Raw genomic sequence first — 12,181 nt, 5'->3', positions numbered from 1 at the left:
CCACAAGGAGATGGGGGGGGGGATTTGTGTTGGAAGGGGGAATATGGGGGGCCGACGGGGAGTATTATTCTAGGAGGGGAAATTGGGGGGGGGTTTAGGGGGATTTGTGTCAAAGGGGGGGGGGGATGTGTGCTAGGAGGGGGGATTTGGGGGAGTTTTATGCTGGGAGGGGGACATTTGAAGTGGGGAGAGATGTGTTCTAGGAGGGGAAATTTGAGGGGTAGAGGATTTTTGCTAGGAAGGGGGGACATTTGAGCTGGGAGCAGCAAAGCTTTGTGCTGACGGGGGGGGGGTTTAGCAGAGGAGCAGATTTGTACTTGGAGGAAAGGGGAATTTATGCTTAGGGGTAAGCATGCAGGTAAGTGCTCAGTGTTTTTGTGGTGGTGGGGGGCGATTATTGCTGACACATATAGCTCATAAATCTTGGGGGGGGGGGGGGCGGGGCGCAGTTTGGCATGTTCACCCTGGGCTCTAGATGACCTTGTCCCCCAGCACTGTCCAGCCTTCTGCTCTTCATTCACCCATTGTGGTTTTAAGGTGAAGTGCCGGCTAGCCTAAGGCGGATCACAGACCGATGACAGGGTGCAGGTGACAATAGCAGAGAGAGTAGGGGGTCACTCGGGGGTTGGCTCTCAAGTAATGCGTGCGTTACCGCAACATGCCGTGATACACCTAACGCGTTGCGGCACTGCAGTGCAATTGTTTTTAATGGCACCCCAACACACAATGGCAGTGCGCTTGTGTTATAAGGGATGGAGCTGATGGCTTTGGGGGGGGGGGGGGGTGCAAGCCTATCCCAGCAACCCCCTTGATCCGGCCATGGTTTTAATACGCTGCGTTGCATTACAAAAAAGAAGGGCCCTGTTGTGATTTTAGGCACATGAAGGTGCGTTAGCCGGCCAATCATTTCGATTCGGCTGCTTTGACGCAATTCACATGAACTCACCACCCAAGATTTTGTGCGGAAACAAACTTTTCCGCTGCATGCATCGTTACATCTGTCAGTCCCGGTTCACACTGGTGCGATGCGGGAAGACCCTGCGAATCAGTGCCGGTTCCCACATCGCACCAGAATCACACAATTGTTCATACTGAGATCTTCAAATCGCTGGGGGGTGTCAATGTAAAGTTAATGACACCCCCAGATTGGTTCGCAGATCGCAGTGCGAACTGTGAAATGGTGCAGGAATTGGATCGCAATGGGGGGGGGGGGGGCATCCATGCGATCCGATTCCAGTGCGCGAACCAAAGAAAAGGGTCCTGCACCATTTTGGTGTGAATGCGCTGCGATTTCAGCCATACATTTTGTATGGCTTAAATCGCATCACACAGACATTGCATGTGATCTGCACAGCAATCACATGCGATGTCTGGCATCGCATTAGTGTGAACCGGCACTCAATCTCTTGCCGTGGAATTCATTTGGACTCCCAACCCACTAAGGTTCGGTAGTTCCAATGCACGAGTCTTGGAGTGCACCATAACCCACAGTAACCAGTAAGAATGAACCACTGCGCACCTGCTGGATGATAGCGAGTTGCTCATGCGCTGCGGAATCGCGCACGATATTGCCCGCGTGCCCGCGTCACATTAGTGTGGCAGATGTTCCGCCAGATTTGTAAACGTCAGAAGGTTGCGATCCGATGAAATGTGTCATCTGGAGGTAATTATTCAGCGGATTCTCAGCGAGCGCCGTGTTCATGATAATCTGGCTAATGCATCGCAGCGCAGAACAGGAATTTATTCCATTAACCTCTCCGAATAAAACAAATATTTGCCGGCTCGTTCGTCACGCAGGGTTGTTTATTCTTCTGAATGTCGCCACGTGCGATTCTCTCACTGATTGTTCGGATACAGCGAGTTCTCTGCTTCCTTTCCAAGGCCGTTCTGGAAATAAACCAGCGGCGAGCCATAAACACTTTACATTTATAGAGGGAAATCTGCTTATATTGTACCTTTCCTGCCCCTCCCCCCCCCCACCCCCCTCCTATCAACATGATAAAATCGTTTAAATATACAATTTCCATTTTCATGACATTCCTTATTTTACACCCAGTGATATTATCCATGGGTCTCTGTTCACCTCTATGCACTGCAAGCAGATCATGGCTGGTGAGAGGGGGCTGGCAGACTGGGTAGGAAAAGGGCTAGATCACATGTGTCAAACACAAGGCCCGTGGGCTGAATCCATCCCTCCACACCATTTTATGTGGTCCTCCCACCTCTTTCTGCAGCTGTGGCACCCCCCTCATTTCTGCTACTACCTTGTCTCAGCAGTCGGCAGCAGAGAGGAGGATAGAACTTCTCCATCAGATCCTGCGCTTCTCCGTGCAGCCGCAGAGAGATTCGTCTCTGCCCACAACCCCGTCTCAGCAGGTTGCAGCAGAGAGGAGGACAGAACTCCTCCTGCAGGTCCTGCTCTTCTCCGTGCAGTTGCAGAGAGATTTGTCTCTGCCCACAACCCCCGTCTCAACAGTTGACAGCAGAGAGGAGGAAAGGACTCCTCCTGCATATCCTGTGCTTCTCCATGCAGCCGCAGAGAGGCTCGTCTCTGCCCAAAAATCCCCATCTCAGCAGTTGGCAGCAGAGAGGAGGACAGGACTCCTCCTGCAGATCCTGCGCTTCTCATGCAGCCACAAAGAGGTTTATCTCTGCCCACAACCCCCGTCTCAGCAGTCGGCAGCAGAGAGGAGGATAGAACTCCTTCACCAGATCCTGCGCTTCTCCTTGTAGCCGCAGAGAGTTTTGTATCTGCCCACGACCCCCGTTTCAGCAATTGGCAGCAGAGAGGATGATATAACTCCTCCACCAGATCCTGTGCTTCTCCGTGCAGCCGCAGAGAGGTTTGACTCTGCCCACAACCCCCGTCTCAGCGGCTGGCAGCAGAGAGGAGGACAGGACTCCTCCTGCAGGTCCCACTCTTCTCCATGCAGTTGCAGAGAGAATCGCCTTTGCCCACAACCCCTGTCTCAGCAGTTGGCAGCAGAGAGGAGGATAGAACTCCTCCACCAGATCCTGCACTTCTCCATGCAGCCGCGGAGAGATTCATCTCTGCCCACAAGCCCCGTCTCAGCAGTTGGCAGCAGAGAGGAGGATACAAGTCCACCTGCGGATCCTGTGCTTCTCCATGCAGCCACAGAGAGGTTTGTCTCTGCCCAAAACCCCCATCTCAGCAGTTGGCAGCAGAAAGGAGGACAGGACTCCTCCTGCAGATCCTGCACTTCTTTGTGTAGCCACAAAGAGGTTAGTCTCTGCCAACAACCTCCGTCTCAGCAGTAGGCAGCAGAGAGGAGGATAGATCTCCTTCACCAGATCCTGCGCTTCCTGTAGCCGCAGAGAGTTTTGTTTCTGCCCACAACCCCCATTTCAGCAGTTGGCAGCAGAGAGGAGGATAGAACTCCTCCACCAGATCCTGTGCTTCTCCATGCAGCCACAGAGAGGTTTGACTCTGCCGACAACCCCCGTCTCTGCAGCTGGCAGCAGAGAGGAGGATACAACTCCTCCTGCAGATCCTGCACCTCTCTGTGCAGCCGCAGCACCCCCTGGTCTCCGCCTCCCCTGGTGTCAGCATTCAGGAGACTCCGGCAGCTGACTCCAGCTTTTCTTGGGTACTCCTCCAGACCCTTCTGCACTTTGTTTTCCAGCTTCTTACTGGTAGCAGCACAAGATAAGGGGGGTGCACTGTGATGTAAGGAAGGGTGAGGGGGGGGTCTCTTGACTTCTGATGGTGGGGGGGGGGGGGTGGGCTTGCTCTGGACATCTAGTCTTACAGATACAACCGGCCCTTTGGGGGCAACCATAACGATGAGACGACCCTCGATGAAACTGAGTTTGACACCCCTGGGCTAGATGATGCTGGACTTCCCCCAGCCAGGAAATGGGGCGGGGCTCTCTCTGACTTGCTGAAGCTTCTAATGCACATTGTGAGAAGCTCACAGTGTGCAGTGAAATCAGAGTGGGGACTACAACCAGGATCCCGACGCTGTAAGGCCGGTCTCCTCCAAGCTGCTCCTCGCTGACTCCCTTTTTCCCTTCCGTCAGATGGTGTGAAGCTGAACCGGCTTTGTTTAGCAAAGTGATAATAATTCACCTGAACGCTCGTCTCCCTCTTTGTTCTCTCCTCTCTGAGCGGAGGAGTTATTATTGGCTGCAGGCGAGAAGATAATTATATTTGAAATTAAAGTTTCGGGGGTTTTTGAAAATTGCAATTCTGAAATCAATTGTCCCGATCAATCAATTATTCAGCTGACTGTGTGTGCCGAGCCGGAGGGGAGAGGCGGAGGGGAGAGGCGGTGTTGGATTCTTTGGCAGGGTCTTGGCGCTGCGGGACCTGAGTCTTTCCTCAGGTCATTGGATGATACACTCCCTAATAATCCCCATTGAAGAGGAGACATTGGAGAGGATATTGAAGTGCCGGCTCTCCCGGCTCATAATGCTTTTCCTGACGAAGATCTAATTTTGAATAATAGGCAATGAGCATATCGCTGTGTACGCTAATTGTCTCCCACTGCGGCAGGGAGGGCGCTCTATTCCTTTACACCACATGTGTCAAACACAAGTCCTGCAGGCAGAATGCGGCCCGCCAGGCCATTTTGTATGGCCCTCGCACCCAAGGCTGGAGGTGGTGGAACCCTGCACATAGCTAACCCCTGAACGCTGCCCTCTGTACAAAGCGCACCCCTTAACTCTGCACTCTGTACAAATTACACCCCGGAACTCTGCCCTCTGTACATAGCTTACCCCTGAACTCTGCGCACTGTACAAAGCGCACCCCTGAACTCTGCACTCTGTACAAAGCGCACCCCTGAACACTACACTCTGTACAAAGGGCACCCCTGAACTCTGCACTCTGTACAAAGGGCACCCCTGAACTCTGCACTCTGTACAAAGGGCACCCCTGAACACTGCACTCTGTACATAGCGCACCCCTGAATTCTACATCTGTACATAGCACACTCCTGAACTCTGCACTCTGTACATAGCACACCCCTGAACTCTACACTCTGTACATAGCACACTCCTGAACTCTGCACTCTGTACATAGCACACCCCTAAATTCTGCATTTTGTACATAGCGCACCCGTGAACTCTGCACTCTGTACACAGCACACCCCTGAACTTTGCCCTCTGTACAAAGCGCACCCCTGAACCCTACACTATGTACATAGCACACCCCTGAACCCTACACTCTGTACATAGCACACCCCTGAACCCTACACTCTGTACATAGCACACCCCTGAACTCTGTGCTCTGTACAAAGCTCACCCCTGAACTCTAAGAGGGGTATATGCTAATGCCAGGAGCCTAGCTAATAAAATGCATGAGTTGGAAATGTTAGTACATGAGGAGGACATAGACATTGTGGGAATAGCAGAGACTTGGTTCGACCCCTCACATGACTGGCTGGCCAATATCCAAGGGTATTCGGTGTACCGGAAGGACAGGGTAGGAAAAAGAGGGGGAGGGGTATGTCTCTATGTCAAGAACAATATAAAGGTGATAGAAAGGAGTGACATTATGGATGGGATGAGCATGGATTTAGAATCTGTGTGGGTTGAACTCCATAGGGAAGGAGAAAAGGGGAAAGTAATTGTGGGGGTTTGCTATAGGCCACCTAACCAAGGGGAGGAGGTAGAGCTGGAATTTTTAGCACTAATGGGTAAAGTGGCAAAATTGGGATCAGTCATCGTATTGGGGGACTTCAATTACCCCGACATTGACTGGGAAGAGGGGACTGCACACTCACAGAAGGCCCGTCTATTCACGGAAACCTTACAGGATAATTACATGTCACAGTTGGTGGATTCCCCTACCAGAGAAAACGCAGTCCTGGATCTATTGATCACTAATGACCCAGACCTAATCTCAGAGGTAGGAGTCCAGGACAACCTGGGCTCTAGCGATCACAGGATGATCACATTTAGTGTAAATAACAATATAAGAAGGCAAGTGGGGAACATAAGAACCCTAAACTTCAGAAGGGCAAACTTTCCAAAATTGTACTCATTGATGGAAAGGGTAAACTGGGACCAAACCCTGGGATCCCTGACCACAGAGGAAAAATGGGAATGCTTTAGGAACATATTAGGCAATGGCATCTTGCAGTGCATTCCTATGGGAAATAAATTTAGAAGAGACCAAGCCAAACCTGGCTGGCTAAACTGTAGCGTCAAAAAACTTATTAGGGGGAAAAAATTGGCCTTCAAGAAATATAAATCAGAGGGCACAGTATCGGCTTTCGAGCAATACAAGGAGGCAAATAAGAAAAGTAAACAAGAAATCAAGATGGCTAAAATCAACTTTGAGAGACAAATAGCGGAGGATAGTAAAAAAAACCCAAAGAAATTCTTTAAATATATCAACAGCAAAAAAACTAGGGCAGAGCATATTGCACACATAATTAACAATGATGGGAGGATGGTTACAGAGGACACTGAAAAAGCAACCGTGCTGAATGCTTTTTTCTCATCAGTCTTTACACAGGAAAAGGAGGGGTGCACTGACCATGACTGTATGGGGTACACTGACCATGACTGTATGGGGTACACTGACCATGACTGTATGGTTAGTAGTAATACCCAGGACTTGCCACTATGGCTAACAGAGGGTGTAATCAGGGAAAGGCTGGATAAACTTAACACAAACAAATCACCAGGCCCGGATGGCGTACATCCGAGAGTACTCAAGGAACTCAGTAAAGTTATATCGAGACCACTGTTCCTGATCTTTGCTGACAGTATTAGGACAGGAGATGTACCAGGAGATTGGAGGAAAGCTAACGTGATTCCGATATTCAAAAAGGGCCAGAGGCATATCCCGGGAAATTATAGGCCTGTCAGTCTGACATCAGTAGTATGTAAACTTCTGGAGGGGATGATAAGGGACTATATCGTAGAGTTTACTAAGGACAACAACATCATCAGCAGTAATCAGCACGGGTTTACAAATGGGCGTTCTTGTCAAACCAATCTCCTAACATTCTACGAGGAGGTGAGCTGTGAGCTAGATAGGGGGAGACCAGTGGATGTGGTGTACTTGGATTTCGCTAAGGCGTTTGATACAGTTCCCCACAAGCGCTTAATTTATAAAATAAGGTCTGCAGGTATCGACAGCAGGGTTTGCTCTTGGATACGGAATTGGCTTAAAGGGCATGTCCAAAGAGTGGTAATAAACAGCGCATACTCAGACTGGTCTAAGGTGGTAAGCGGGGTCCCCCAAGGCTCAGTCTTGGGACCAACCTTGTTCAATTTATTCATAAACAGCATTGAGGACGGGATCAGTAGTTCGATATCAGTTTTTGCAGATGACACAAAATTGGGCAGGGCAATAACTTCACAACATGAAGCAGATATCCTACAGAATGACCTGGACAAAATAACAGAGTGGGCAACGACATGGCAAATGAGGTTTAATGTGGAGAAGTGTAAGGTTTTGCACTTGGGGACTAAAAACATAAAAACACAATACACGTTAGGAGAGGAGCCCTTGGGGGAATCAAAAATGGAGAAGGATCTGGGAGTCTTGGTTGATGATAGATTAGGAAACAGCATGCAATGTCAAGCGGCAGCTGCCAAAGCCAGCAGAATATTAGCATGCATAAAGAAAGGGATGCATTCCAGAGATAAGACTATAATCCTTCCACTTTATAAAACTCTGGTCCGACCGCATCTGGAGTATTCCGTCCAGTTCTGGTCGCCAGTCCTCAGGAGGGATGTGTTGGAGCTGGAGAGAGTCCAGAGAAGGGCAACTAAACTAATTAGGGGATTGGAGGACCTTGACTATGAAGAGCGTCTACAATCGCTCGATTTATTCTCCCTGGAGAAGAGACGTCTGAGGGGGGACATGATAGCAATTTATAAATATCTTAATGGGGATCCCAGCTTAGAAAAAAAGCTGTTCATTCGAAGGGATTGCATGAGGACTCGAGGGCATACAATGCGATTAGAGGAGAAGCGTTTTAACCTCAGGCAACGTGGGGGGTTCTTTACTGTTAGGGCAACAAGATTGTGGAATTCTCTACCACAAGAGGTGGTTTCTGCGGGAAGTATGGTGGCTTTCAAAAGACTCTTAGACTTACATCTCAAGGATCAGAACATTCAGGGGTATGAGAGATGATTACAGCCACACACACCTACACAGGTTGAACTAGATGGACTATTGTCTTTATTCAACCTCACCTACTATGTAACTATGTAACTATGTAACTCTGCCCTCTGTACATAGCATACCCCTGAACTCTGCACTCTGTATAAAGCACACCCCTGAACTCTGCACTCTGTATAAAGCACACCCCTGAACTCTGTACTCTGTACATAGCGCACCCCTGAACTCTGCACTCTGTACATAGCACACCCCTGAACTCTGTACTCTGTACATAGCGCACCCCTGAACTCTGCACTCTGTACATAGCACACCCCTGAACTCTGTACTCTGTACATAGCGCACCCCTGAACGCTGCACTCTGTACATAGCACACCCCTGAACTCTGTACTCTGTACATAGCGCACCCCTGAACTCTGTACTCTGTACATAGCGCACCCCTGAACTCTGCACTCTGTACATAGCACACCCCTGAACTCTGCACTCTGTACATAGCGCACCCCTGAACGCTGCACTCTGTACATAGCACACCCCTGAACTCTGTACTCTGTACATAGCGCACCCCTGAACTCTGCACTCTGTACATAGCACACCCCTGAAATCTGCACTCTGTACATAGCGCACCCCTGAACTCTGCACTCTGTACATAGCACACCCCTGAACTCTGCATCTGTACATAGCGCACCCCTGAACTCTGCCCTCTGTACATAGTTCACCCCTGAACTCTGCACTCTGTATAAAGCACGCCCCTGAACTCTGCACTCTGTACATAGCACACCCCTGAACTCTGCACTCTGTACATAGCGCACCCCTGAACTTTGCATCTGTACATAGCTCACCCCTAAATCCTGCACTCTGTACATAGCACACTCCTGAACTCTGCATTGTGTACATGACGCATCCCTGAACTCTGCAATCTGTACAAAGCGCACCCCTGAACCCTACACTCTGTACATAGCGCACTCCTGAACTCTGCATTCTGTGCAAAGCGCACCCCTGAACTCTGCATCTGTACATAGCACACCCCTGAACTCTGCACTCTGTACATAGCACACCCCTGAACTCTGCACTCTGTATAAAGCACACCCCTGAACTCTGCACTCTGTACATAGCACACCCCTGAACTCTGCACTCTGTATAAAGCACACCCCTGAACTCTGCACTCTGTACATAGCACACCCCTGAACTCTGCACTCTGTACATAGCACACCTCTGAACTCTGCATTCTGTGCAAAGTGCACCCCTGAACTCCGCACCCCTGAACTGTCTCCGCTGACACCCGCTGCCCCATAGGGATGCATGGAGCATCCGTTCAGATCCACCTGAAAAACTGACAGTCGGATCGGATTGGATCGCCCGTGTGAAAGGCCTCTTATACAGATTTGTGAAGAATATTTGATAGAAATCTGCCTTTTGTGTACATAGAAAAAGTCTGAGATCTTTGAGTTCAGCTCATGAAAAATGGGGGCAAAAACAAAAGTCTTGCGTTTATAATTTTGTTCAGTGTTGTGTTATTTTTGGGATCCGGATATAAAATACAAAATGATAATAATTTAATTTCGGAGTAAAATCTCCATCATGTGGCAGTCTCTGACCATCTCCTGTACTATGTCTGCAGTCTCTGACCATCTCCTGTACTATGTCTGCAGTCTCTGACCATCTCCTGTACTACGTCTGCAGTCTCTGACCATCTCCTGTACTACGTCTGCAGTCTCTGACCATCTCCTGTACTATGTCTGCAGTCTCTGACCATCTCCTGTACTATGTCTGCAGTCTCTGACCATCTCCTGTACTATGTCTGCAGTCTCTGACCATCTCCTGTACAAAGTCTGCAGTCTCTGACCATCTCCTGTACTATGTCTGCAGTCTCTGACCATCTCCTGTACTATGTCTGCAGTCTCTGACCATCTCCTGTACTACGTCTGCAGTCTCTGACCATCTCCTGTACTATGTCTGCAGTCTCTGACCATCTCCTGTACTATGTCTGCAGTCTCTGACCATCTCCTGTACTATGTCTGCAGTCTCTGACCATCTCCTGTACTACGTCTGCAGTCTCTGACCATCTCCTGTACTATGTCCGCAGTCTCTGACCATCTCCTGTACTACGTCTGCAGTCTCTGACCATCTCCTGTACTATGTCTGCAGTCTCTGATCATCTCCTATACTATGTCTGCAGTCTCTGACCATCTCCTGTATCATGTCTGCAGTCTCTGACCATCTCCTGTACTATGTCCGCAGTCTCTGACCATCTCCTGTACTATGTCTGCACTCTCTGACCATCTCCTGTACTATATCTGCAGTCTCTGACCATCTCCTGCACCATGTCTGCAGTCTCTGACCATCTCTTGTACTGTATCTGCAGTCTCTGACCATCTCTTGTACTATGTCTGCAGTATCTGACCATCTTCTGCACCATGTCTGCAGTCTCTGACCATCTCCTGTACTATGTCTGCAGTATCTGACCATCTCCTGTACTATGTCTGCAGTCTCTGACCATCTCCTGTAGTATGTCTGCAGTCTCTGACCGTCTCCTGTAGTATGTCTGCAGTCTCTGACCATTTAAAAGGGCACAGGGGCGGGTTAGAGTACGTCCAGACGAAGCTACGCCAATCGGAGAAGCGAAACGCGTTGACGTCATCACTCCCGACCAGTGCAACAAACGAGTGTCATAGACGTGGACAGCAGGGGAGCTACTCGGAGCCGGAGGATCGGAAGCAACGCACGGACCAGGCACTTCAGCGGCATCTCAGCGGAGGACAGAAGACAGAGCAGTGCGGCAAGGAGTCGGAGGTCAGGTAAGTGAAAACACTAAACCGTCCAGGAAGAGGGGTGAAGAATCAGCCGTTCGGCTGACAGAGTGTCTCTGATGAGGCGGGGACAAATACTGAGACATCCCGCAATATAGCCACACAGACACACACTCTGCATAGTCCCCGAGAAACGGCGGGGCATTCAAACTACCTGACACCCCTCCACCAATGCTGCAAACATAAAAAGGAGATATACTCTGAAAAACCTCCTAACCAAATCAATGACCCGCTGAAACCTGACGTTCCATTTACACCTTGAGAGGGAAGCAGTTAGAAATCTAGGCAATTGCCGATCCAACCAGTCATAGAATAGACTCGGAGTAAAGGAGAAAAAATACTGCCATAACCTCGGATTGTGTAAATACCTTAAGTGGAGAAGGAACTACCCCAGCTACCCAACACCCCGGACCCCCACCCAACCTGCTTTTTCAAGCAAAAAACTACTGATTAATAACTTCCCCCACAAGTCCACAGACACACATCATAGGAGAATATAAAAATGGTGTACACCGCCAGAATGATTTAATTTTGATTATAAATACCCTAATGATGTCATATTATGCACCGGCCGGTACCTTGTTAAATGTTTAATGTTTCACGTTGTATGTCTTGTTTTTTATGTATGTTTTTTGTGTTTATACTGGTCACATATAAAAGGCTGAGCCTATATCTGTACGGAAATGTACTAAAGATAATACTATTTCACAATAAATTGCTATGTTTACTTTTTACGTTTGAATCCCTATATTTTTGCACTGACCATCTAACCTACCCTTAGTTCTGACACCTGAACAGAACACCTTTCATGCAGTCTCTGACCATCTCCTGTAGTATGTCTGCAGTCTCTGACCATCTCCTGTACTATATCTGCAGTCTCTGACCATCTTCTGCACCATGTCTGCAGTCTCTGACCATCTCTTGTACTGTATCTGCAGTCTCTGACCATCTCTTGTACTATGTCTGCAGTCTCTGACCATCTCCTGCAGTAAGTCTACAGTCTCTGACCAACTCTTGTACTGTATCTGCAGTCTCTGACCATCTCCTGTACTATGTCTGCAGTATCTGACCATCTCCTGTAGTATGTCTGCAGTCTCTGACCATCTCCTGTACTATGTCTGCACTCTCTGACCATCTCCTGTACTATGTCTGCAGTCTCTGACCATCTCCTGCACCATGTCTGCAGTCTCTGACCATCTCTTGTACTGTATCTGCAGTCTCTGACCATCTCCTGCACCATGTCTGCAGTCTCTGACATCTCCTGTACTATGTC

Source organism: Pelophylax lessonae (assembly GCF_965119305.1).
Source record: "Pelophylax lessonae genome assembly, chromosome: 7".
Taxonomy (NCBI): Eukaryota; Metazoa; Chordata; class Amphibia; order Anura; family Ranidae; genus Pelophylax; species Pelophylax lessonae.
Note: the sequence above shows the minus strand (reverse complement) of the source record.